The sequence below is a fragment of the Balaenoptera borealis genome (assembly GCF_965194805.1).
Source record: "Balaenoptera borealis genome assembly, chromosome: 13".
In the NCBI taxonomy this organism is placed as follows: Eukaryota; Metazoa; Chordata; class Mammalia; order Artiodactyla; family Balaenopteridae; genus Balaenoptera; species Balaenoptera borealis.
The window spans coordinates 71,813,476-71,841,101 of record NC_138870.1 but is presented as its reverse complement, the minus strand read 5'-3'; the positions used below and the strand labels follow the sequence as shown (position 1 = coordinate 71,841,101).

General features: G+C 33.5%; 1 protein-coding gene and 1 long non-coding RNA gene across 4 annotated transcripts in view; one reads left to right on the top strand and one right to left on the bottom strand.

Annotated features, from left to right (window-relative positions):
- Positions 1 to 27,626, bottom strand: part of LRRIQ1 (leucine rich repeats and IQ motif containing 1) — a 304,399-nt gene that overhangs the window by 268,185 nt on the left and 8,588 nt on the right. The gene's annotated exons all lie outside the window — the stretch shown is intronic.
- LOC309609851 lies at positions 1,765 to 15,197 on the top strand. The gene is made up of 2 exons (XR_014233620.1): positions 1,765 to 5,286; positions 5,348 to 15,197. It is a non-coding gene; the product is annotated as an uncharacterized lncRNA (long non-coding RNA).

The following is a 27,626-nucleotide window of genomic DNA, read 5'->3' as shown; positions in this document are numbered from 1 at the left end:
AATCAGGGTGACACAGTACGCACTTACTAAAACCATACTGACATCATTAGTTTTAGTTCATAAATATCCATCTTAAAATAGTTATTATACTTTTTTAAAATTAATCATATAATTGAGTAAAATACCTTAGTCTTTAAAACCTTAATCTACAAAATCACAATCTATAACAAATAAACTCACTAGGTTCTACTTTAATCCATCCTCTCCTTATTTTTGATGAATAAGAAAGTAATATGCACTTCACATACTGGGTACACAACTGATGTTTAATGACTGTCTGAGCCATAAGCCATGCTTTGTTCAAGAAGATTTTGTATAGGCACTAAATTTACATAAAGAAAAATATTTTTAATATTGCTAGTATATTTATTCTTACATTACTACTGTTAATTTATGAAAAGCTAAGAATATTTTGTAGTTACGTACGTATATGTTTTACACTCTTGGATGATTAAGTTCCCTTCCAGGAAAATAGAATTTTAAAAGTTTTATTCTTTGGAAAACAATCTCTTGAGAATGTCATGCCAGTTATTTATGATACTTCCTTCAGGGAGAATGAAGAAAACAGAAACACATTTTTAAATTAGCTTAGGGGCAACTGTGACTTGGAAAAATAATGTAGGTGTTAGTAATATCATCCTATCTGGATTAGGGTTTCATGCAACATTGCTGGTAGAAATTAATTTTTATTTGATGTTGAATTCTTGATGAAGTTTTAACTTGTTAAGAGTTGTAAGCTTATAAATGTGTGTATATGGTAATATTTTAGTCAATTAAGCCTCATAATGCTCTAGGTATTTTATTGTTCTGAAAAGGAGATCTCTTGAACATGTTGTTTCCTGTACCCACAGGCTAATCCTCAAAGTGTACATTCATAACTGAACATTAGTCTACAATTTTGAAATAAATCCTGTGGCATTCATTATTTAAATATGTATTATTTTCTGTACAACACAGCTTTTTTGTTGACACTTTTTGGAGTATAAAATGGAATGAAGGCCTTTTCTATGCCCTTTCTCTTAATTTAAAAATATGAAGAAATCTGACATTAAATAAGATTATCAGTGGAAATAAAACCAGAAGTGCAGTATTGATGCATACGTACTTTTAAGGAGCCAATACAATGATCTAGTGTACTCAATATTATGCATTCATGTAAATGTTTCATATCTAAAGACAAACTAACTTGGAGGTCTTTTATTCATCTTCCTTGAAATAAAAGTGTATCACTGCAATTAACTAATAAAGCAATAGGTAACCTTTTTATGCTACCATTTATTTAACCATGAGATTTAACAATAGGCTACTTAGGATACTGAACCACAAAACTTAGCTAAATATGGGAAGATAACTACAGAAAGAATTATGATGTTACAAACCTTATGGGAATGGATATTATGTCATTCTGGGGAACACTTCCCCTACCTAATATTGTAAAACCAAAACCTGTTGATGAAGTCCTAAAGAACTATTATTAATACTTACCTTTATTGAAAGGCTGCTATATTTTGTGCGCTGTGCTAATACTTTAAAACATTTTTGTTTGTCTTATTTAACATCACGGAAGCCCTACACACTAGCTATGTCACAGATTTAAAAATTGTGCTATAAGAGGTAAAAATAAGTAACTTACTGAAAAGGGCATATTTGATATGAGGCGAATCTAAAATTTGCCTGATTTCAAATTTCATAGAAGGAAAATATAACTTTAATATATAGGCATTAACTTCTAAGGCAATTAATTGGAAATATACATATCAAAGGTATTTCTTTAAGGAAAGGCCCTTATTACACCAATGGGAGTTACATTGACTGTGAAAGTAAATAAATCATTTTTAGTCACTGCACAGCAGCGAGGCAGCATAACATAACAGTGGCTAGATGCTGTGTTAGCATATACATTTTGGAGTCTGACAGGCTAAATTAAAATCTCAGCCTTACTGATAACTAACTGTGTGATGTTGGGCACATTACCAGTGTCTAGGTGCCTCAGTTTCAATATCTGTGAAATGGACATATTAATAATACCAATCTCACAGAGATAGGGAGGATTAAATGAGTTCATGCCTGTCAAGTTCAGTGCCTCCAGATAGTAAGTGGGGGTGTGCACACGAGCTACTGTTCTATCACACAGGACATTTGTGGTTCATGATATGACATTGTAGACAGGGACAGCAAGCATCAGTCAGATTAGGAAAAATGGTGAAGGAAATTTGCAGTTGGAAAAAAGAAAATATGTGCATTCAGCTAATTAACGGGATGAAGAGTGAACAATGACTCAGAAGAATAATAGAGAGAGCTGATTGTGGTATTCATATTTAATCTAGCAAAAGTTAATTTATTCAATAAGCATTTACAGAATGAGTTTTGCATGCCAGGCACTATGTTAGATGTAAGAAGCTTTAGGGTGAGGGAAAGAGGAATGATCCCTAAAAAACAAGAAAATCCTGTCATATGCAACAATATGAGTGAACCTGGAGGACATTATGCTGAGTGAAATAAGCCAGACACAGAAGGATAAATCCTGCATGATTCCACTTATGGAAGGTATCTAGAATAGTCAAACTCATAGAAGCAAAAGGTAGAATGGTGGCTGCCAGGGGTTGGCGGAGGGGGAAAGCAGAGAGTTATTCAAGTTTTCATTTACACAAGATGAATAACATTGTTGTACATGGCTAACAATACCGTATTGAGTATTCATATTTGTTAAGAGCACAGATCTCACGTTAAGTGTTCTTACCACAGTTAAAAAAAAAAACTTAAAAAGAGATACTATCCCTGCCCTTTTAAGGCTGACAATCCAGTTTTGTATTAATAAGAAAATTAAGCTCAATAAAAAAAACTTTTCTTAGTGCAGCTATCAAGTCGAGATTCATTGGAGTCTCTACCATCTGTTCAGCATAAAGAGTTAAATGTCTATTGAAACTATTTATTACTGCAGTATTATCTAAAGAGAAACTATCTGCTGAATAAGCCTTAATTTCAGTGAATGTGGCATGAATTTACCTGAATATAAATCACCCAACAGATTCAGGTGAGTAAGGAAGAGTGAAATGCATGTGCAAAGTGTTGATTTAGTCAAATAGCAATTGATAATAAGATAAACATTAAATATAGTAAGATAAAAAGATTACCAAATGCCTAGAGTGGTATTTTACTTTCATCCTTTAAAATGACATCTAATTTCCTATGACTTTTCTACTAGAGTAAAACTGGACATATATTTATGATCATTTCCATCATTTATATAGAAAAATATCAAGCTACATTAAGTGGATATTTTAAAAGTTTTAGCAGTTCCTAACTGAGAAGAGAAAGCTGCCAGAAACTGACCCTAACTCCCAGAAATGACAAGGTGGAAGTTGGAACTATCAAATTAGATCAGGAACACAATAGAAGAATTCCTTTCATTGTTGGTTGTTCTTTGGTTTTTAGGTTGTGAGAGTCTGGCAGAGATTACCAGCGTTCATCAAATATCCAGGTGTTCCCTTATACTTCAGAGACCTCACATGTCTAACTGGGTAAAGGTGGTGATTTATCACCAGTTTATTGGAAGGGGAAGTGAAGTGATGAGTCACTCTGGTTTAAGGCAGCCAAGGGTGTGTGGGTCTCTCCACTTCATTTTCTTTTCTCCTCTTTGAGCTGGAAAGCAAGATGGAAACAACCTGGGCTCTTCAGTCATCAAGAACCTACAGAGTTCTTGTAGATGAGCCACCTGAGTCACACTAGATGTGATGTGAAGGAAAATACACTTTTTGCAGTAAGCCTCTAAAATTGCGGGGTTTTCTGTTGCAGAAGCTGGCATTAATTGCCTTGGTTAATATATAGGGCTACTATCATTTATTTTAATCTGAATCTCAGGATTTCCCTGGGGAAATCTTTTATTCCTTTCTGATTATAACTGCCTTCCTTGCCTGTATGTTACTACAGCTATACGATTTCTTTATACTGTTTGTGTTAATCAGTAGGTAGACTCTATCTATTCTAGATGATGGATACAGAGTGGCTCTCTCCACCCACAAATTTTTTCTGCTCATCCTCATAAGATTGGAAGAAATGGAGCTCTGATGACATCATATGGGGTTTATTTTACTCTTTAGCTTTTGAGTTCAGCATCTCCTGTCATTTAGAATTCTTGATTTATGTACGTGCCCTGACAAATAGCATTCCCCATTTATCTCAGTTCCTTCTTTCCCCAAAATATTGAGACAAGAAATGAATTCTTCTTTGCCAATGCAAACTTAAATAATATATAGTCTAGCACATTTAATGCCATAATCTTAAAAATATTCTTTGTAATTGATCCCAGCAGCTACACAAAGATCTTCCATCTTGACCTAGTTATGACCACAGGAAAGGCTCTAACCATTTAGAATAAGGGGATAGCATCTGTGTTAACATCAAATTTCCACTGGAGGTAAAGTTGATAAAAAGAATAGAAACCAGCCCTTCAAAGTGGGTGGAACATAGTATTTCTGGAATGATGCAGTAAGGATAATAAAAATCCATTTCTCCATAAGAGCTGTGAGAAAAATATCAATGATTGTTAAAAATCACCTCTTTAGAAATGGGGAAATTAACCAAAGAATTTCAAGACTTCAGGAAAAATGGCAGAATCTTGATTAAAGATGGTAAGTTTTGATACAACACCACATTAACAAATTGAAGAGTAAAAACAATATGATCATGCCAATAGATGCAGAAAAAGCATTTGGCAAAATTCAGCATCCATTTATGATAAAAATTCTCCAGAAAGTGGGCATAGCAGGAACCTACCTCAACATAATAAAGGTCATATATGATAACCACAGCTAACATCATACTCAACTTCACAAAAAAAAAGACAGTAAGTTTTATAACTTGCCCTCTCCCACTCCATTAAATAATAGAATAATTCTATTTCCACTGTAATAAATAATCCTATTTCTACTGTTATCAATACCATTTTTATCTTAAGTCTTTAGAAAAAATACCCCAGTTCAAACCTGAAAAAATTTGCTTTACTGTTATGTCTAAACAGACAATGTAAAGTGGAATAAAACATCCATTACAATATTGTGCAAATTCTATGCTAAATAAGATGGATAATTGCAAAGTTTTCATTTTATTATCCTAATCTAATTTAGGTAATTTAAGTAATTAGAGTAATACATGTAGAAACTTTTTTTTTCAATTTTAATAGAGGCAAAAATTATAAAATGCTTATTTTAAGAGTACAGTTTATAATAGAAAAAAATACTTTTGGCCATAGCCCAAGATCAAATTGGGAAAACAACAAAGTAAAGCGTATTGGGAAAACAACAAAGTAAAGCGTATTGAACAGAAAGTAAAGCGTATTGAACAGAAGTAAAGCGTATTGAATAACTTTGAATATCTCAAATCTTAATGCCAGTCTCCATTTTGTCTTAAAGAGTTATGAAATTAACATTTAAGTTATCTGTCAGCAGTATTTTCTGGCTATAAAATGTAAGCAGTTTCATAGTTGGCAATATAAAAAGAAATGACTCCACTGTTTTGAAGAAGTCTTGTTTCAAGGAATAAATTTAATTTCTCAGAATCATTAAGTTAATTGAAATTTAAATTTTATCACATTAAGGTGAGATTATCCTCTTAACAATGTAAGAACACTTTCCCTGTGTGTTTTTGTATGTGTGTGTGTGTAATTTTAAAATTTATTTATACATTATCTCTCTGTCCTTTATTCATCAAATTATTCATTTTTTGGAAACAAAAGTGTCTTTTTTTGTCTTTCTATTTGATTTTGTACTCACAAGTTTCATTTGATAATTATTAAGCCATATGAAAAATAATCAGCAACACAGCTTTTTAATAAAGTTCTAAAACCATTATTTTCAAGATGCATATGATGTAGCATAGCAGTAGAGTCAGAAGACTTAGTATTTATTAATTGTATCATACAGTTAAAAACAAATTTACATATTTCCTGTAAAAAGCAACTTATTTATCTTCTACTTCTTATCTAAGGTATCATGTTCTAAATAGATTTAGGGCAATTTATAATTTATGCTGTCGACATATCTCAAGGATTTAAAACCACCTTACATAAAATGTATTCTTTTAAAAACACATATTTCTAGAATTGCTCTATTATCTGAATTCTCAGAGGGACACAAAAATTTTTTCTTGTATAGATCATTTTCACTTCCATCAAACAAATGTAAAGGTATTACATTTTGACTCTATGGTCCTAGATAGGACAGGGACTCTTTATTTCTATTCTCAGTATCCATAATGGTTTATAGTTGTTGTTCCCAAAATGCTTAAGGTAGGAAGAAAAGGAGAGAGAGGGGGAGGGAATGGAGAAAGGAAAGGAGAAAAAGAGAGAGAGGGAAGGAAAGAAGGAAGGAAGGAGGTCGGTCACTTAATTATCTCTTCACATGTATCTATGTTTCTCCAGGCATGATCTATCATTCCCATCCATCTACAACTATTGGTATCCCATTCATTGCTCAAGATCGGGTTCAAATTTGACTAAATTCTATGTCGTCTGATTACAAGTGGATGTAATTGCTTTTTGCACAGCTTGTTTAAGCTTACCCCTGTGTAGGTAGACTTCATTCCAAAGTAGCGTCTCTCAGATAACAGCAACTTCAAGTTTACAACACCTATGAAGCTTTTATTCCTAGGTGTATGTGTGTGAGAGAGAAACAGAGAGAGAGAGAAAGAGATGCATTCTGTCTCGGCATCTATCAAACCCTAAAAAAAATGAAATCAGCTAGCTAGAGGAATGAAGTCTTTTTGTTGTTGTTGACCCGGATTCTGCACTCAAACTCTGTGATACCAGAATCACATGGTATAAGAAATGCTCATTTCTCTCAAAGAAATTTATACTGTCTAGAGAAAAAAAGTCAGATACCCACTATATGTTGCATTCCTAAAAACAATTCAATATAGGGTATAAGAAGGCAATGAATAAATATGATCTTAAAAATGAATAAATAAAGGAATGCATTTCTATTACTATAAATAAGTTTCATAATATCGAGCATACATTAAGCTGAAAAGGACGTATATCTTAGAAGAAAGTACACCATATCGTAAGAATGTTTGAACATTTCAACCCATTTAGAAATCTTAATTTTGTTTCCCATAAATGCCTTATAATAGGATATGGATATTAAACTAATTTTACTCAACTATGGCTTTCTTAATCCTTTCTAACATTTGGTTGAACTTTTTGAACTTGTACAAATTTGCCTGGAAGCATGATTTGCATTTTAAAATAAATGTGTGTCAGATTTGTTGGGTTGGGTTTATGCCTTAATTAAAAAAATGTTTTAACATATTTAAAAAACGAAAAAAAAAGTATCAGCACAATCTGACAAACACAATATCACTCCATTTTAAGTTTACATTAAGTCTACTGCAGTGATATTTTTTACTTCCTCGTGTGGTAAATCATTTCAAATGCAACGTTTAATATAATTGGTATAACTGATGAACACAGATGCAAAAGTCCTGAACAAAATACTAGCAAACAGAATCCAACAGCATATTAAAAGGATCATACACCATGATCAAGTGGGATTTATCCCAGGGATGCAAGGATTCTTCAATATACGCAAATCAATCAATGTGATACACCATGTTAACAAATTAAGGAATAAAAACCATATAATCATCTCAATAGATGCAGAAAAAGCTTTTGTCAAAATTCAACACCCATTTATGATAAAAACTCTCCAGAAAATGGGCATAGAGGGAACCTACCTCAACATAATAAAGGCCATATATGACAGACCCACAGCAAGCATCATACTCAATGGTGAAAAACTGAAAGCATTTCCTCTAAGATCAGGAACAGGACAAGGATGTCTACTCTTGCCAGTCTTATTCAACATAGTTTTGGAAGTCCTAGCCACGGCAATCAGAGAAGAAAAAGGAATAAAAGGAATACAAATTGGAAAAGAGGATGTAAAACTGTCACTGTTTGCAGATGACATGATACTATACATAGAAAATCCTAAAGATGCCACCAGAAAACTACTAGAACTAATCAATGAATTGCGTAAGGCTGCAGGATACAAAATTGATGCACAGAAATCTCTGGCATTCCTATACACCAACAGCAAAAAATCAGAAAGAGAAATTAAGGAAACACTCCCATTTACCATTGCAACAAAAAGAATAAAATACCTAGGAATAAACCTGCCTAAGGAGGCGAAAGACTTGTACTCAGAAAACTATAAAACACTGATGAAAGAAATCAAAGATAACATAAACAGATGGAGAAATATACCATGTTCTTGGATTGGAAGAGTCAATATTGTGAAAATGACTATACTACCTAAAGCAATCTACAGATTCAGTGCAAGCCCTATCAAACTACAAATGGCATTCTTCACAGAATTAGAATAAAATATTTTACAATTCGTATGGAAACACAAATGACCCCGAATATCCAAAGCAATCTTGAGAAAGAAAAATGAAGTTGGAGGAATCAGGCTACCCAGCTTCAAACTATACCACAAAGCTACAGTAATCAAGACAGGATTGTGCTGGCACAAAAGCAGAAATATAGATCAATTTTACAAGATAGAATGCCCAGAGATAAACCCACGCACATATTGTCACCTAATTTATGACAAAGGAGGCAAGAACATACAATGGAGAAAAGACAGCCTTTTCAATAAGTGGTGCTGGGAAACCATAAACCAGACAAAAAGACAACCCTCAGAATGGGAGAAAATATTTGCAAATGAAACAACAGACAAAGGATTAATCTCCAAAATATACAAGCAGCTCATGCAGCTCAATATTAAGGAAACAAATAATCCATTTAAAAAATGGGTGGAAGACCTAAATAGACATTTCACCAAGGAAGACATACAGATGGCCAAGAGTCACATGAAAAGATGCTCAACATCACTAATTAGTAGAGAAATGCAAATCAAAACTACAACGAGGTATCACCTCACACAGGTCAGAATGGCCTTTATCAAAAAATCTAGAAACAATAAATCCTGGAAAGGGTGTGGTGAAAAGGGAACCCTCCTGCACTGTTGGTGGGAATGTAAATTGATACAACCACTATGGAAAAAGTATGGAGGTTCCTTAAAAAACTAAAAATGGAACTACCATATGACCCAGCCATCTCACTACTGGGCATATACCCTGAGAAAACCGTAATTCAAAAAGAGACATGTACCACAATGTTCACTGCAGCACTATTTACAATAGCCAGGACATAGAGCCAACCTAAATGTCCATCGACAGATGAATGGATAAAGAAGATGTGGCACATATATACAATGGAATATTACTCAGTCATAGGAAGAAATGAAATTGAGTTATTTGTAGTGAGATGGATGGACCTAGAGTCTGTCATATAGAGTGAAGGAAGTCAGAAAGAGGAAAACAAATACTGTATGCTAACACATACATATGGAATCTAAAAGAAAAAAAAAAAGGTACTGATGAACCTAGTTGCAGAGCAGTAATAAAGAGATAGATAGACATAGAAAATGGACTTGAGGACATGGGGTGGGAGGGCAAAGCTGTGGTGAAGGGAGAGTAGCATCAACATATATACACTACCGAATGTAAAATAGTTGGCTGGTGGGAAGCAGCAGCATAGCACAGGGAGATCTGCTCGGTGCTTTGCGATGACCTAGAGGGGTGGGATAGGGAGGATGGGAGGGAAGCTCAAGAGGGAGGGGATATGGGGACATGTGTATGCATATGGCTGATTTGCTTTGTTCTGCAACAGAAACTAACATAGTATTGTGAAGTAATTATACTCCAATAAAGAACTATTAAAAATATATAAATGGTATAAACATGGAAAGTTACTGTATGGATAGATTGCTTTATTTGGTTTTATTATGCTCATTTGATCAATTTGCATTTTTTGATTATACAAAGTATTCTATAAACCCTAACATTCTTAGCAATGGATTTTAACTAACATTATTAAAGAGTGGCCTGATTTTCAAAATGAAAATTACAACTGTACTTGTCAATTTTTTGATGTTGTTTCAGGAAGGGTATTATACTTTCACCATGTTTCCATGCCTTCTGTACTTCCAGCATCTGTGTATAGACAGAACACATTTGGCTGCTTTAGTACAACACTGGGTTAAGGTGCCTACAGTAGGTCATTTAAATATGTTTGGAGATCTTGGCTACAAATAACCATTGCAAAAGCACTAGGTGGTATTGTTAATAAATCTATCCTTCAGAGGAATACAGGACTTGGCAACAAATTTATAACAATATCCCCCCCCCCACCTCCTATCCCTGGGAGATTATTAATCACCTAATTTGTTTTCATAAAATATCATTTACAAGGTTTTATTTCTAATGGACAATATGTATTCCTACCAGAGAGACTTCTATGTATTTCCAGCAATGGATATGGAGACTTGTGTTGGGTATATGAGAAGACATGTTTATTTTCTAACTCTGACTTAAAAGCTGGTAACAAAGCTGGATTTTATAATATCAATCTTTTACTACTGTATTGTCCAGATAAATAATATCTCCATGTTGTACTATCTACAAACATCTGTGTATAAAATTGTTCAGTGTCCAGTTTTAGGCAGTAACAGTGTTGGGAATGAGATCATAAAATCACTCTAGCCTCTGGGTTTAGAACATGAGGTTAGGAACACAGGCTATGCAGAGAATCCTTTTGGAATTGGGCGGCAAAAGTTGAGAATTACAGATGCAAATGAAGGAAACTTTAGAGATCGTGGTATTAACATAGTACAAGGATCACAGGATCCAGATGCTAGTTAGTACTATTATGTTGATCAGTGAAACTGGCTTTTTAACACAGTCCTGCACTTTCATTTCCAGCCACAAGTCCACCATCATAAAACATTGCTTTCAGTTCCAAGAACCAAGGTGAATAGTTTCAAGGGTAAAAGATGTCCTAATGTTTGCTCTTCCTTTATCACAGATACATACGTGTCCTTTAGTGAATTAAAAGTAGGTTAAAAGTCATAATTACTATCCGCTTTATAAATTAGTTTCCAAACTAAACTAGTGTAGAATAAATCACCTCAAAGTTTATTCTAGAGCTAAGTCCTCTGTCTTTATGTTTTGGTGCTGGTGACATTATTATTCAGCTATAGATTTTGTATGTTACTTATTAGTATCCTAATTTTATTTATTTGAATTAAAATTAGCCTAGGATTTAGGAACATTAGGATTTTTTCCAAATTTTAAAATATGTGGACATTAAGGACATAATTCTTCCTTAAAATTTATCTTCCCCATTCCCACCCAGACAAATCACTGCAATGACTACAGAAACCTTCTGGCATAGAAATAAACACTCTAATTTAATTATGTTATTTGCCAGTATGATCTGATGAGAATAAAAATATTTCTCAATGACAGGTAAATTACCCTAATATTGAGAAATGGTCCAAATAATATCCGGCAACCAATACAGGATCATTTCTCAAAAATTCACGATACACAAATCTGGACCAATGTGTTAATTCAGTGAGACAGAATTGTGATACACTGAGATAAGCCAATACACAGGGAGTACTAGGATGAACTTTCATTGTAATATTACTGAATTCTTTGTTTCCCCTCCCAACTGAAATAATTGATACCTGACCTGAAATGACATTTCAGGTATCAGTATCACTTTCTAATAAATAGAAATATTAATATTTCCCTTTTAGAGTAACAGATTTTCTTTGTCAGATTCAGTCTCCACCATTTGAAAAATGTATATGTTTCATGGAGTACCTAGTAGTTACTTTACTAGGAAACAAAGATACATAGTTCCCTGACTTGGAGTTGTGAATGAAAGTTAGATAAATGTTGATAGTTTTAAAAAGTGGTTCTAAATGAAGATATAGTAAAAGAGAGTCAGCTGTCTATAAAATATTTCAAGGTTGTGAGCTTAAAAAATAAGTTAGCTATACTGAGATCACATTCTCTGAGGTGCACTTCCTGTTTTGGAGAGTAACCTTAATGTATTAATGTAGTTTTTAATATAAGTCCAATATAAAATCATGGATTAGTTTAGGCTAGAAGAATCTGACAAATTTGTTCTTATTAAGAGGCAAATGGTAAAGTAGATGCTTAAAAAACATTTCCATTGGCACAAACAAAAAACAACAGTAACATAAAATGGTCAAATTAAACTCATTTTAATTAATTAGTTAATATTTACTGAACAACTACTGAATACCAATACTGTGAGAGATAATGGAAATATAAATGAATGTTAAGTCTCTTATTCTCAAAGTGCTCCAGCCAGGTAGAGACAGAAGGAAATCAGCAAACATTTAAAATGTAATACACGGGCTTCCCTGGTGGTGCAGTGGTTAAGAATCCGCCTGCTGATGCAGGGGACACGGGTTTGAGCCCTGGTCCAGGAAGATCCCACATGCCACGGAGCAACTAATCCCGTGCACCACAACTACTGAGCCTGTGCTCTAGAGCCCACGAACCACAACTACTGAGCCTGTGTGCCACAACTACTGAAGCCTGCGTGCCTAGAGCCTGTGCTCCGCCACAAGAGAAGCCACTGCAATGAGAAGCCCAAGCACTGCAACACTAGCCCCCGCTCGCCGCAACTAGAGAAAGCCCGTGTGCAGCAACGAAGACCCAACGCAGCCAAAAATAAAATAAAATGAGTAAGTTTAAAAAAATAAAAAATAAAATGTAATACAAAAGGAAAACTTTAAAAAAATCTTATTTGTATTGAGGTAACATTGCTTTGTAACATTATGTAAGTTTCATGTGCAACATTCTATTTCTACTTCTCTATGCCCTAGTGTGCTCACCACCAAAAATATATATATATACATATAAAAGGAAAACTTAAATGCAATTCCGAGGGTACAATTAGGAGTCAATAACTGTGGCCTCAGGGAAGGCTTCACAGAATGTGGATATAAGAAAGTTCTGAAGGACAGGTAGAGTTTACTAGGGAAGAAAGATGTGATGTATTCTAGACGTGGAAAACAGCATGAAAAAAGATTCAGAAGCATGAAAAATCATGGCTTGTTTTTGAGGAAGATATAAGAGGTTCCACATTGTTGAATCAAGAAGTAGTGCAGTGCGAGGAAAAGTGAGAAGGCTGATTTTAGAAAAGCAAAATGTGGAGGCAGAACATGAAAGGTAAAGGCTGGGGCTTGAGTTATGAAAGTCTTTGCAGTCAGTGGCAGCGGGAGAGGGTAATGGAGGGCTTTAAGCATAGAGACACATAATTAGACGTATATTCCAGAAATGCCATGTTGATATCAGCATGGGGGATTTCATTTATAAATGCATATTATTGTGTAATTTTAAGGCAAAAAAAGTTATCACACAATCAAAATCATAGAATGCTCTAAATATGGAACTGATTAAGCTAAATTTTAGTGAATATTGGCTCTTTAGTTTCAGAGGGGAGAAAATTTCAATCTATTTATTCTATGGAAGTTTTGCTTACACTTGGCTGTCTAGGGAAATTAGTATATTGTACTCTAATTGTTTTTTTATCTCTCCCTCTCTTACTAGTTGATGATTTTGTTCCATTTTTAAGCAAGCACCATGTTTTATCTTTGAACTCTCTTATGCGATCAATATACTGTCTGAGTCATGGGGTTCAATAACTGTTGAACAAGTGAATGAATGAATCAATCAATAAAAGTTCAAGCCAGCTGCCAGTATGTAGCAGTTGAATCCAACACTTTCATATGTTCTTCTAAAAACATGCTTAGAATTTGACCAATTAGTAAATCTTTACTCAGTGTCAAAACCGAGTGCTGCTTTTTCATCTATCTTATATTATTACCTTGTAGTTACAGGTAGGCAAAGAAACAGTGTTTGTGAATTTTAAAATATCTGTATGAAAACAAATGAGATTAGATATAAAATTATTCATTACATTAGCATTCCAATATGCTCTTTTTTCATAGAAGAGAAGTAGTACTTTAGTTAACATACAGATGAAATTTCACGTAATTCTGCTTATAGTCTTAAGCATATATCCATGGTGTATGTCCTGGCAGGGAAATGAGTGTCAGCACCAAGGAAAGGGGAATGGGAACAAAGCAGGTGTGCAGAGGTCTGATTTCATCAGAGAGGAGAAGATATTTAGTCTGTTCTTTTTCTATAAACCTGCAAAGGTGTCCCGATCTCTGAAAGTAGACCAAAGCCCAGACTTTGATCTGCCTGTTAGAAGATCAGACTAATAATTCAGCATGACAAGAGATATTTCCTTTTGAATAGCAAGTGCCCCAAATAATTAGACATTAACTTTGAACTTCTATATTTGATCAATAATAACAAAGAGAAGCTCCTTGATAATTTTTCTATTATTATTTCTTGCTTCTTCTACATGCATTGGTGGTGGTGTTTCAGTCTTTCTAGCAAAAGCTTATGGTTGGAGATAAGAGAATAAAAAATAAACATCTAAACAAAATATAACTAGCTTTCATTTTAATAGAAATAGAAAAATAAGACTAGCATTTTCTATTTGTTCACATGGTCATTTATTTACATCACACATTTTTATTAAGTGCCCACTGTGAGTCCTGTATCACTTTTCATGATTGAGATACATCAGTGGGCAATACAAGGAATCTTAGGTTCATGGGCATAAAAAGAAAAGAATAAACATAATAAATAATTAAATAATTATAGTTTATCAGAATGTAATAACAATAACTAGAGCAAGGTAAAGAGACTTGAGAATGCCAGGGCTGAGGAGTAGGGTGAAATTTAAGAGAGGATGGTCAAGAATACTTGAGCAGAGTTGGAGATGAGAACACTTGACTTGCAGATATTTGGAGAAACAGTGTTCTAGGCAGAGGGAACAGCCACTGCAAAGCCACTACTAAGGGTAAAGCATGTCTGGGGTATTTGAGGCAAGAAGGAAGCCAGCATGGCAGGATCTGAATGAGCAAAGGGGATAGACAAGGGAGAATTGTACATAAGCTTGTGCAGGGTGTTAAGGGGTGGAGAGAAGATCATGGAAAACTTTGTAGGCTATTTTATGGATTCTGACTCTACTGTGAATAAAATGGGGAGCCATCTCAGGTTTTTAAGCATGGGAGTGACAGGATCTGACTTCCATTCTCAAAGTATTATTTTGGCTACTATTAGAAATGAAGTGTTGTTGTGGTCATCCATGTACAATGCTTGGTGTCAGTCTATTTATCTCTTGTAAAAATAAAATACAGTGTGTGTGTGTGAAAAAAAAAAAAAAAAAAAAGAAATGAAGTGAAGAGTGACAAGGCCAGAATTAGGTCAACCAGCTAAGAGCCAATGGGAATAATATAGGCAAGGGATAGATGGTGGTTTACATAAGGGAGGTGGAAGGAGAGAAGATAGAAGTAGTCCGTTTCTGGATGTATTTTGAAGGTTTAATGTTTTAATTTGGTTTAATTCATTTAATTTGTTCTTATAAGAACTCAACTAGAGGTGACAGTTAAAATAGTCATGTAATGCTAAAACACTTACTCAAAACATTGCATTTACTGTTCCTTTCAGGTATATTTGTATCATCTCGCACATGGATGGTGAATTGCTCGCGTATAGGGTGCAAATTTCACGTATCACTCTGCCTTAACTGTACAAAGTACTTAGTAAATATTCTTGGGTTAGTTTTCTTAAATGAAGATTTGAGAAAGTTTTCTGAAAATTTCCAATTTTGTTTAGTTATCTTGTTTATTAAGTATTCTGTGATTAAAAACTTATGAGATCTAACATGTTTTATGACAATAAATGCTGATTATTATTTTAGTAAAATAGCATGATGACAAATGTTAATTCACTTAATGTTTTCATCAATTATATTATTGTGGCAAGAGAATTTAATATTCTTTGCATTCTTTATGCAAATATGCAATCAAAAAAACAAAAGAGACTACCAGTGAATAAAAGAAGGAAAGAGTGAAATTTAGTTTAAGCCTAAATCTGCCCCACGAAAGAGATGAGAATTTAAATTAATGGGATATTCCTGGGAACAGTGAACACAGTGTGCTTTGATACAGTTTTTTTCCATAAAGACATGAAAGTTAGTATAATAAATATAATTACCTTTGGCCTCTTAAAGTTTATGTCAATCTTTAGTATAAAATAGAAATATCCAATAACCTCTATAATTTAAGCTATAGTGAAACAAACCAAGTAATATAGCTTCCAAATCTGAAAACAAATTGAAAATATGTACCCTGTTTTTATTTTCTATAGAGGGCAATATGCATTCCAACAATGATCTGGGGGAATACACATTGTCCTAAAGTAAAAAAAAAAAATATTCAACACAAATTATGACTTAAATTTATAAAGTGAAAATTCATTTAATTATGTTAAGCTTAATTTTTCTCTTTTGTTATTTTGATCTAAAGTCCATAATATTAGTGAAGGTACATAATCCAAGAAACTGAAATGGGTAAGGAATTATGCAGAAAGTACTTTGACATAACATGTCTAATTGATAGAGAAGCAAAGAATCTTGCTTGCATTATTGAGATAAACACACTTTGCCTATATAAAGCTCAGACTACAGACACCTTTACATTAATATTTAAATTTCAATGTAATGGAAATCAGAGTTTTTCTAGCTAAAAAAATAAGCACATTAGCAACTATACATGATAGATTGAAGATATTTAGGACATAGGTCAAAATGGTTAGTGATAAATTTTTGTAGAACTTCATGAAACATAAGTAGTCCAGTTTATATATACTTTTGAAGCATTTGCTCTTCCAAAATCTGAGTTTGTTGGATAATTTTATATTTTTCTTCTAAAACGATCACCTTTAGTAGCCTCTATAAAATTGACAATAAGGTGCAACCACAAAACTATTTCCTTGTGGCTTTTCTTATTTGTTTGTTTTTGGCCTGCCAAAATTTGAAAGCAAAAAATTAAAAAATTTAAAAAATTAAAAATAAAAATAAAAAAACTGAGAAGTTTTGTAGATTAAGATATTTTAATCTTTGACTATTACACTGTCTTGTGGAAAATAATTCAAGTGGAACAATGTGGAGATTTTTCAAAATTCTTGACTCGCTCAGAAATAAATAATATAAAGATTTAGAAATAAATTCTGAAACACCCATTGATTCCAGTTTATTATGAAAAGTGTTTAATGCAAATGTACATCTGGGAGCAAGCCAATTCATTATGCTTATATGATCCTGTACCTTTAACTATAATAATACTTTTATTTGAGAATATGTCAGTTTAGTTGCAGGATGTCCACTTTTGCCAGGCAACCTTTCCTTATAACTTCCCATCTTCACTGAGAATGAAAATCATCCACAAGAGAAATCCTCAGAAATCTGGGTCTGTACTTCTTCTCTAATTGCATAGAACATCTTTCATGCCTGCAGATATTTTTACATCTAAGACAGCCTGTAGTTCTGCTTGCCAACATGAAACTTGTTTCACAAATTTTTCAGCAGCTGGTATGATAATGAGCCAGTTTTAATGCAAATTAGTGATCGTCCTAATCAATTTTTAACTACAAAATTAAAATTTAAAATTTTTTGAGTAAATTATTTTTAAATGGTGAAATGCCTTATCAAATTTATTTATTTAGCTCACTTCCCATTTTATTAAAGAACTATATTTAAGAACTATTTTTATGAAGCAGAACAAGCTTTCTGCTAGAATAATAGTTTTTAATTATGTGCTATATTGAAAGGTACATTTTACTTTTTAAACTAATATTATTATAAAATAATACATTTTTACTAATTAAATATAGTGAGGTTGGCATATTTTTGCACTACCACTTTAAATGCAATATATTTAATCATTTCTTTAGAAAAAGTACCACAAAATAAACATGCCACTTTTGATGCTGCAGCTAATTATTCCTTCTAATTGCCTAAGCCAACCTTTTGCAAACCACAAACTAAGAAACTATTAAACGTATCCAGTTATTTACAGAGTGTAAGTTACTTTATTTTTATTCCATGAATGACTGTTCTTTTGAGAGCAAAGGGTAATTCTTATTACTGATGGGTTTATTGGTCTATATATTTATGTGTATATGGACCTACTTTCCCAATTTTATGCCCTGGAGTATAGTAATCATCCTTAAGAATGAAGAGAAAAATGTACTCAACCTTTAGCATAAGGTTTAAAACATGGAATAAAGTATATTATATTTACTTTTTATCTGAACAGTATACATTTTCCTGTAAAACACAATTGGTTGTACCTTTGAATTCAGTTATTTCTAAAGCAATCAGAGATAACTTTTGACTTTAAAAATGGAAGGATAAAGCAAGATTTACTTATGATTTAATACATAGACATTTCAAATATGCATTGAGCATATTATAAAACACCAATATTCTAAGTTAAAGTATATAGGAACATCTTATTCCCATCAATTACAATAATTAAATAAATCCTTAATATGCAAAGATGAGCGTGAATTTGATATTTTCGATAGATATTATTTTTTTCTAATCTGCATTTAGGTGTTGTGGACTTGGATATGGAATAATATATAGCTTGCTGCAGAGCAGATGTGTTACAGTTGAAAAATCAAAACAAATAATTATTTTACTACTGACACTGTCATTTGCTTTTCCTTTTGTTCCCAGATTCAAGGTCCACTTCTTGTCTAAATGCTTCTTTCTCAGTCCTCTGAAGTCTAGAATTTAGAAGAGTGCCTAGCACAAGCTAGATTCTCAGTATATACTTACTGCTTAAATGAATGAGAATGAGAATGGTTTCTTTCCTTGTCATTGTACTAACAATGTATTCTTTATTTTTCATTGACTTTAATTTCATTTATGTTGTTTGGTTGTATAGAAATGTATATATATGTGTATATATATATATATACATTTATACATATGTATACATATATTTATATATATTTCCAGCTTTCTTGAGACCCTGATGAACATAGATGCAAAAATTCTCAACAAAATACTAGCAAACTTAATCCAGCGGTACCTTTAAAAAATCATACATCATAATTAAGACTGATTTATCCCTGAGATGCAAGGATGTTTCAAAATACCAAATCAATAAATGTGATACACTACATTAACAGAATGAAGCATAAAAATCATACAATTATCTCAATATATGCAGAAAAAGCATTTGACAAAATTTGACATCATTCATAATAAAAACTCTCAATAAATTAGGTACAGAAGAAATATACCTCAACATAATAAAGACCATATATGACAAACCAACAGCTAACATCATATTTAATGGTAAAAAGAGGAATCTTTTTATCTAAGGTAAGAAACAAGGCAAAGATGCCTTCTTTTACCACTCCTATTCAATATGGTACTGGAAATTCAGGTCAAAGCAATCAGGCAAGAAAAATAAATAAAAAGCATCCAAATGAGAAAGGAAGAAGTTCAACTGTCTCTGTTTTCAGATGAAATGATCTTATATAGAAAACCCTAAAGAGTCCACCAAAAGTATATTAGGACTAATAAATGAATTTAGTAACATTGCAGGATACAAAATTAATATACAAAAATCAGTTGCGTTCATACCTACTATCAACAAACTATCCAAAAAAGAAATTTAAAAAAAATCCCATTTACAACAGCATCAAAAATAATAAAATACTTAAGAATAAACATAATCAAAGAAGTGAAAGGTCTGTACACTGAAAACTATGAGACATTGATGAAAGAAATTGAAGAAGGCATAAATAAATGAAAAGGTATTCTATGTTCATGGATTGAAATTAATCTTGTTAAAATGTCCATTCTACACAATGCATTCTTTATAATAACTTATTGCTACCTCTTTTCTGGAACTTAGGAAAATTGATACAGAATCCTAGTTTAAAAGCTACCCACCTCCTTGCAAACATTTTTTGGAGAACAAAAGGTCAATGCTCAGCAAGCCTAGAGTCCCAGCCCACGCACAATGATATTCACTTTCTACAGCAAGACTTAATATAAATGGAATGACTAATAAATTGCCTTCTTCATTATTGATGACTCAGGGACTGGGTGAGGCTGTGCCTGCACATAAAAGGTACTTAAAACATGCCATTGGGCAAGACTGGAATTGCCAAAGACTGAGAAGTTGAGGTACCTGGGGGACAGCTAGGTATGGAAATGTATAGGTGTGAAACTCAAAAAAGAGAAGTCTAGTTACAGAAAATATTTTAGATTGCTTAAGTGCTTGGGTTTTATAGATTATTGTTCATGATATTTAGTCCTTTCCCCAACATTATGGGAGGAATAAACATCCCTGCCTCGTTATATGGGGCTTGGCCAAGTGACTTGCTTTGACTGATAGAATGTGGGCAGTTGTGATAATGTGCCTGTTCTAATTCTGTCCTTAAGAGGCATCAAGTTTCTGTTGGCCCTTTGGCCATGAAAAGAACATGCCTTGGAAGTTAATGGTCCAAGGCAGGTGAGAGACATGTGGAGCAGCCCTGAATGAAGCTTAGAACCAATAGAGCCAGGCCAGTTTAGATAAGGTAATTCCTGACCACTCTATAGATATGTGATGAGGATAGTAATCATAGTTTTAAGCCATTGAGCTTGGGAATGATTTGATTTTACATCATTTTTGTGACAGTAACTGACTTATTCAGTGCCCCTCACTTTATACTTGAATTAGCACTATCTTCCAATTGAATCTCCCTAGGACCTCCAATTTATTCCTGTCATGCTATTATTTCACATTGTGACTTTTATCATACCTTTTATAATCAGAAATTGACAGAGCTGTGCAGGGAGGTGGAGAGGGACCATTAAATGGTGGTCCCCAGTGTTATCAAATATAAAGAGAATCTAAATGATGGGAAAAAAAGCAGAACTTAATTTAATATAAAAATCTACTAAGCTGGGCTGGAAGTATAATGCTCAAATATTACTCACAAGAGAAGCATGTGCAAATAACTAAGAGATTACAATGTGACAATTAGACTCAGGGTAAGGTTGTATGAAAGTAATGGAAGAGAAAGATTGCTGGTAGGGCTTTTCTAAGACTGTAGATTCTCTTCTGATTCACTCTGAATTCTCGTGTTTTACACATATCTCTAAATGCTTTATTGGCATAACATTATAGTAACATATTATTAAATATGATTGTACACTGCTTTCCCTTGAAAGACACACTATTATATCTCCCTCTAACTTTAAGTTCTGCAAATTAGTTTGGCTTAAATCCAAAAAAGCACCAATATGTATGCATTATTAAATTTCAAAAGCCCTGAAATCAATGTTTAAATCCCTAAATATTGTTACTTTCAAAGGAAATCTGAACTTCTTGGCTATATTTCCTACAACAAACAAAACTATTCTAAGAAATTATTTGACAAAACTTATAAATATAAGTAAACCGTGGCATACCAACTTAGAATTAAAATAGCCCTATGTTTGTTCCAGAGTAGTTTAAGGTCTTTTCTATGTAAAAGCCAAGAACACAAATTCTGTTACATTTAGAACTTTGTACTTGGTATTATAACAGAAGTACTGGGTTCCCTAGAAAGTGTGCCTTCAAAAACGTTCTGCTTCCAGCTTCGTAGCCCTAACTTGATTGTCTTTTAACTTCCCTATTGTGGTTAAAAGCAATAGAAATTTCCCAATTATTCACGCTTTGACTACTGTTAAGTTCTTACTCTCTTTCAGGAAGCTAAATTAAATTAACTAAAAAATCCTTTGGAATTGTCTTTTCAGTGTTTCTCGAAGATGTTCTTTCCTTTCCTGACATCGTGCTGTCTCAAAACTTTAGCACATCTTCTTAAAACACCACAAAGACCACTGAGGTGTTTGAACATGCTTAGTATTCAGCAAATGTTTACTGTAGAGAATGAATCAATGAATGAATGAATGATTACTTCCTCCCTCCCCAAACTCCTATGAGTTACCATCTTTTATGGCATTAAGCCGTAAATCTTTATCATTGTGATCAAGCAGATCTCCAGGACATAACTTAATTACCTTCGAAATCTCATCAAACACATGCCTCAATTCCCTCTCATGAATAAAATTCACGAGTGTACGCTTTGCTTTCTTTATCGGAAATATCTTTCCCTCAATTTTCTATTTGGAAAATCCTATTTTTCCTGAAAGTCCCATTTCAACTGTACAGCACAGTAGTTAAGAGCACAGACTTTGACACCAGATCCCTTTGAAAAATGTTATTCAGTTTCCTATAAAACTAAGTATATGCCTACTATGTGGTGCAGGAATTCTAGTCCTAAAAATTTACCCAAGAGAAATGAAAAGATATGTCAATAAAAATAAGTGTGAAAGAATGTTTATAGCAAATGTATTCATAATAGTCAAAACTAGAAATAGCCTAAGTATCCATCAGTTGGAGTATGGATAATGATTGTATACTTATATTCATACAAAAGAATACTCTTCAGTAATAAAAAGAAATGAACTACTCCTCTAACATGGATGAATTTTAAAAGTATTATTCTGAGTGAAAGAAGTCTTAATAAAAGAGTACTACTGTATGATTTAATTCGTATAAAGTTTTAGAGAAGTAAAAATTGATGTATGCTGGAGAAAATAAGAACAATGGTTGCCTTGGAGGGGTGATATAGGTATTACCTGGGAAGAGGCAATTTTCTGGAGTGATGTTTTCTGGTTATGTTTTGTATCTTGGCAGGTGGTTGGGTTACACAATTGTTTCAAAACTCAGCAAATGATATATCTAAGACTTGTTAACTTTATTTTATGTAAATTTTACCTCAAAAGAAAAAAAAGAACTATAAATACACATTGAATTCCAATGAATTATATGTATGCTGAAGTGTTTAGGGGGAAAATGTACGGATGTATAAAATTTGTTTTGAAATGCTTCAATAAAATAAGATGGATTTATGACAAGTAGAATGGTGGAAAGGTGTTGATCTGTGATAAAACAAGGGTAGTAAAATGTTAATGGTTGAATCTAAATGGTGAGTATATAAGTATTCACTAGAAAATTCCTGAAACTTTTCTGTATGTTTGAAATTTTTCATAACAAGTACTGGAAAAAAATTTAACTACCAGTTTTAGAAACCATAGATTATCTTACTCAAATTAATTACTACTCTGCTATTTGCAAGATGGTAATTTTACAAATCCTCATTCCATTTACATTCAGTATTTGGTCTTTTACTATAAGAAAGATCTTTTTCTTCTTTCATATTTATTGCTTTATTTATTATGAGTATGGACATATGTATTCTTATTCTATTTACTGTTATACTATATTACTACATTACTGTCATTCTTAATTTTCAAGTTTGAAAGTCCCCCCCCAAAAAAAAAAAAAAAAAGAAAGTCCCCATATTTAGCAAGTTGGAAGTCTTTCAAGCTAGCTATTTCCCTTTGCTATGTCCCTATCTCTTTTTGATCACTTCTGGCACAAGATATTTCCAAGCTCATCGTGTATTTTCTTTGTCTCAGACCTAGGTTTAGCCATTTCAGAAACACTGATATTTTCAGTGCAGAATGATATTTAGAAACTGAGACCTTATTTCTAGATGTGCTCATCGCTCTGTGTGTCTTTGCTTCTAGGCTCTTTCAGTAGAATTTCATGAATTTAATATGTACATATATTTAAATTATATATTTTAAAAATGAGCTAATTCTGATACTTCCAATTTCACTGCAACATTAGCGTGTTCTCTTTACATTTTTTAACTTCTTTCACTTCCAACACTGCATATTTGTATCACCCAACCCAACCAGTGAAGACTCTGCCTCCCAAAAACATCAATATATTACACATAGCTCAAATCCTGCCATATACTATACATGTATAGTATCCTCAAGGGAAGATTCCTGGGTAGATAATGATGTGAACACAGGCAATTAACTCCTCCTTTTTGAATCCCACTGCAATTATCAAAGGGAATCTCAAAGAGGGAGTTTCTGGATATGAACTGAAACTAAAGAAAGATGCTTTAAAAAAAAAAAACTCAAGAATTTTAAGTAGGTATAATGAAGGGAGACACAAAGAATATTCTCTCTTTGAAAATGTTGTATCACTTCAAAATAATAAAGGTATACCTTTTTAGAACAACTTAAATGCACTCTAATTTGTAGAGCAAGGAGTAAAGTCCTCAATGAACAGGGATAGAGTTTATCACTCTTTTTTTTTTTTTTTAACACTGTGAAACAGTATAAATTTGAAAGCAGCTGGACTGGAATTCATACAGAAAACAGACAGCAACTTCCAGAAAGCTGAGGAGCAACTGGGGAAAATCTCTAACACTGACAGCAACAGTAGGAAAGAGGCTGAATACAGCATCACTTTGTAACGAGTGAGGTCCTTTTCTTCTTCAAAAAAGGGGGAAATATTAATTGAGCATTAATCTAAAAAGCTAGAAACAGAAAAACAAAGCAAATTGATAAATGCAGAAGACTATAACAGAGTTGAAACCAAACTTAGCAAATTAAGAAATAGAAAAAAATCAGTAGAATATATAAATAAGTTTAAGAGCTGGGTCTTTCACAAAGTAAACCATTCTCCATGTCTGAACAACAGTTCTAAATATGATTGTTCAGTTTGATTCATATTCTTGCCCTTTCCCTTTGCTTTGAAAATGTGCATGTTCTGCATAGGATCTGCTCCTTCAGTCTGGCTTCCGGGATGAGAAGCCACATGAAACATGCTCGTTATGACACAAGTCTAACTAATAGGGAAATTGATACAAGTGGGTTCTGTCATTTAAAAAAAACCACCATCAACAACAACAAAAAACTAACACATACGGCATTGGCTTGGGATCAGATAGTGAATGAACAGTAAAACGTTAGTAGAGACTGGAAAATGGCAACTGACATTATACAGTGGTGAAATATTTGATAAAACTGTCACCTGAAATCATTTAAAAAACAGAAAATGAATCTAATGAACCTGTGGTTCTGGGAGAGGGTTTTTTTAAACAGAATGTTATTAGTATGCGTTTGTTGGTGTTAGCTGCATTTTATAAGGTGTGTGCCAAGGAGGAGATGAGTTAGGAGAAAACTGGCTCATTTTCAAGAAGAGACAAAAAAAAAAAAAGAAAAGAAAAAAAGCTCAGAAATTCCAGAACTTGCAGGATTTAGAGATATAATGTTTTCCCTTCTCTAATTGGTAAATGGGAGCAACAAAACAAAACAAAACAAAAAAATGTTTTGAGCAACTTCAGTGAACAAAGTGAGGGCATGGCCACCACATCTTTTGTTTTAAACTCAGATTTAATTAATTTGCCAGTCCCCCATCAGATCCTTTAAGTTGGACAACATCTCTGGGGAAAGAGACCAAAGGCATAATCTCACAGGTAAGCTCAAAGTACCTATGATTAAATCTAAAGAGAAAGGCATGTTTTGAAAAGAATTGTGCATGTGCCTATTAATACATAGAGTGGATTGGAAGCAAATAATTTTTTAAACTGTTTTGAGAGTTGTACTTCTAGAAGTACCACCAGTCTGATTAAACTGACAAACTATTTTAGGCACCAAAATTTCCATTTCATATGTGGCCAAGGGTGATATTGAAAAAGGAAACATTAATTAAAGAGTGGGGGGACTCAGAAGCCATGGAGAACAAATGACAAGGGCATTACTTTTAAGGAGAACTATGGCCTCTAACTAACATTTCCTCACTGAGCACAGGAACACATTACAAGTTAGCTCAGTGAAATTTCAGAAGTGCTTTGGATGACTGACTGCTCTGAATGGCATTGTTTATTATAGTTGTCTTGTTCCTATTCCACCATTATACATTGGATTTATGTTGTGGGCATGTGTGAAAGGTTGGGTTCCCACCTCTCCTCCTCCAGATCTTCAGATCAAGAAGAACCACTCCTGGGTCTGATTTGTTTTGAACAATGAAAAGTAAATGATGTGACACACACCACATCTAAACAGAAGTTGTATTTTCAATTGCGTTGGCCTCCTGTCTTCCCTTTTTCTAAGAGAATAGGTGTGTTCCATATAAGGTTTGCTCCTTCAGGCAAGGTCCCATAATGAGAAGACACATGGAACAAAGTCGAACAGAGTCAAGTAGACTGGAGCAAACTGCAATTGCTGAAGTGTAATATGGTGAGAAATAAAGGCTGTTGTGAGCAACTGAGATTATTGGATGGTTAGTTGTGCAGCAAGACTGTTTATTACAAGCATAGCTAGAAAACAGATTTTTAAAGTATTCTATAAATACAGCTTTAGTATGCACAACACTGGTTTAAAATTTGGTTAAAATAAAAAATAGTCTCTGAAAAAATTTTTTTTCCAAAGCAAATAAAGATGAAGAAGAAAACCTAGATAGGAAGAATTTTTAAAAGCTTTTGGAAATAATGTGAAAGAATTACCTATGAAAGACTATTGGGCCCGGATGGCTTTACAAGCTAATTCATTTCAATCTTTCAAAGAAGAGATATGTCCAAGGAGATATATTCATACTAGCCAAAAATTTAGTAAAATATAAAATCTTCCCAATTCAATTTGTAAAATCAGTGTAACCATAATAATAACACCTAACAAAAATATCACACATACACAAAGGAACTCATAAAAAATTCAATTATGGATAGGAATGCTATGTGCTGGATTGGCTGTTTTCAATATGCTATCATGACTGCTTCCTTGTAAGGGTGAGCACTGCATTTCCAAGAATCTCCTTCCTTGTAGATTCTTAGCGTTTGCCAATAAGAGGGACATGTATGTAATTTGGAAGACAGAGTAAAATGGAAGTCACAACTCTCAGAAGTTCACACAGCTAATGCAGTGGCTTCTTGGAATTCCCTGTGAGCTTGGGACTCTCTACCTGCTATATTGCTTGAGACTGAGGTTGTTAGTAGTTTGCAACTACAGCTGTACTTATAGAGTAAATTATAATCTTGAAGCAATTTACAAACTAAAATATAATCATAGTTGTTCAAATCCAAAAGCTAGAAAAAGACAAGTAGAAGAAATATATAAATAATGTGGGAAAAGAAAATTCACAAAAAAGCAAAAAGTACATCGCCAACAATATCAAAAGTTGATTCTTTGAAAGGACTAGCAGACAAATGTTTAGCAAAACTGATTAGAAAAGAGAGAGAAAAGGTTGAAATAGACAATATTATGGAGAAGTACATATATCTACAAGTATAATCTAAAATTTTAAATTAAAAATAATACTAACAAACTTATTGCAACACACTAAAAAATTAGAAAAATGAATAATTTAAAAGAAATGAATTACCAAAATTTACTCAATAAGAAACAGTTAACTTAGGAGAATGATGACACTGAGATGGCAACGTAAGTCATTGCTGACTTCACTTACCCTCACAAGAAGAACAACTAACACCTATTCAAGAACAAGACGCAAGAATCCTAGGGTAAGAGAGTGAGGCTGAAGTAACCCCCCACCCCCAGAGACCAAGAGAGACTGCATTAGAAGGGTAACAGAAGCAGCTACATGTTGACTGCATTTCCCCGCCCCCAGGACAGCACAGCATCACACAGAGAGGTCTCCCCCGAGCCACTGGTTCATCCAGTGGAAGAAGAGAATCCAGGAGGTACAATCAGCTCCCCCTCCCCATTGTGGGTCACTTTTCAGGAGCCCCTACTCTGACCTCACACTAAGAATTTGCAGGGCTCAGTCGCTGGGAATCTTGACAGTGACAAAGAAGGCTTGCAAAAACCATCACGTGGATCTTGGCAGCCTGAGTTCATACCTGCAGTGCCCAAGTAGTAATTCCAACCAGTGGCTTTGCTC